Below are 1,908 nucleotides of genomic sequence, written 5' to 3'. Positions count from 1 at the left end.
AGGGATCTTGCTCAGGGACGGGAACAGTGGCGGGATTTGGTATTTGCGGCAATGAGCTTTCGAGTTCCTAACGCCTAATAATAATAATAATAATAATATGATTGTCTGAGATATGTGATTTCTGGTTAGATAGTAAGTGTAGTTCTTACTTAAAGTCCAACAGATTTTTTTTGTTTATGTGTCTTTGCTCTTTTGTAGTACTTTAAATGTTATAAATTTAGTTCCCTTATAACCAATCTCGAAAACTAGGCACATTCGACGTGTTTTTGCACGAAATGTTGCAACAAATGTTCTGCAGAAAGAAGCATTGTTTTGTCCTGCGAAGCGATGTTTGTGTTTAAAATCTATTTTTACAAAAGTTTTATTAATATGTAGCCAAAGATGTAGCTTAAAATACATTAATCTTTATTTTAATAATCTTAGTCGAATTATTCCGGTCTCAGAGCTAGTCGAATCAGATGGAACGCATTAGAAAAATGAATTTTTTTTCATATTAGTTATCAGTTTCCCTTTATTATTAAAATATTATTAGGTAGTCAAATGTATGTAGTAACTGGTGTAGAATTAATTTTTTCGATAAGTCTCTTAATTTTGCCTGTAAAAATTCGAAACCGGAAAATGAGTCTATTAGCCCCGGTCTCCCCTACGTAAAATTTTCGGACGGGTAAAATAATATTAGACAATCCTAAACTCAAAAGTATTTTCATTTCGTTTACTCAAAAGTGTTGCACGGCTGCAATATCAACTCGATATGACTGAACGATATCCTTCTGATTATTATCTATCCTCGACGACGTTGCCTTTAGGTTGCTGACCTGCGACGCGCGGAAAGGCCGGTTTATTATTTATCAGGCTATCGTATCCCATGACTAAGCTATTCGTATACACGCTTGTGAAAAATGCAAGCGTCGTTGCTCGCAAATCAACCCGCGACCATTACCGACTTACTCTCGAGGAGGAACGAAACGAGAAACAAATTCAGGAAATTCCGGCTGGAAGTTCGACACTCTTTTCTTGTTTCTTTTTATTTTCCCTATACTCCCCCCTGTACTTTCACAGACCGACCGCGAAGTCGCTGCACGCGAACGGTACGGTACCATTGAAGCGTATTCCTTGAGAACGAGACGCATGTGACGACGGCTCGTACGCGCGTTCGTGCGTACCTGGGCGTAAGAGGGCTGGTATGTAGGAAGTAATAAGCGGGGTGAATAGCGTATCCATAATGCACAACGCCCGTCCTCGCTCTCTATATTATGCGTTTCCCACCGTGAGCGCTGCTCGACGCTACGATCTTTCGCCTCCTTCCCTACTCGCGCGCGAGTTCGGCATTACATCTCGACCTCTCCAACCACCTCGCGGCAACGCCACCCTTTCTCATACGCATTGCGTAAGGCTGCACTTACTCGCATTCATCGCGGCAGCCGGATTGACAGGGTCAATGCGCTCGGCTACGCGCGAATGTTGACACGTCGCCGCGCGTTTCGTTGCGGTGTTCCAACGACAATATTTACATCTGCGCTTTGGTATCTGTCGTACATTGACCGATTTTCTCGTGACATTTGCCAATCGCAGCCGTAGCGGAATACACAAACACGTGCGCGCTCGCGTGCTTCTCCATCGCTATGTTTTAAATGAAATAGTTCCATTTCATTTAGTTTCAATATAAAAAAATGCAGAAACTCCATCTCTTCTCGATTAATTGTAAAAGCAGGTATGTTTGCTTTTGATAAGGGAAAAACGGTCGACGTAAAGTCGAAAAACGGAGACGTAAAAGATGAAAATATAAAATATCTGTTAGACGTTTTTTGTTTACCAACTGTCTGCGTATATGTGAGACGATAAAAAATGATATAATATTAAAGGGTAAAGCCCAGTGACGTATTTCAGAAGACTGAACGAGCTTTCTCG

Source organism: Trachymyrmex septentrionalis, unplaced genomic scaffold, assembly GCF_001594115.1.
Source record: "Trachymyrmex septentrionalis isolate Tsep2-gDNA-1 unplaced genomic scaffold, Tsep1.0 scaffold29, whole genome shotgun sequence".
Taxonomy (NCBI): domain Eukaryota; kingdom Metazoa; phylum Arthropoda; class Insecta; order Hymenoptera; family Formicidae; genus Trachymyrmex; species Trachymyrmex septentrionalis.
Note: the sequence above shows the minus strand (reverse complement) of the source record.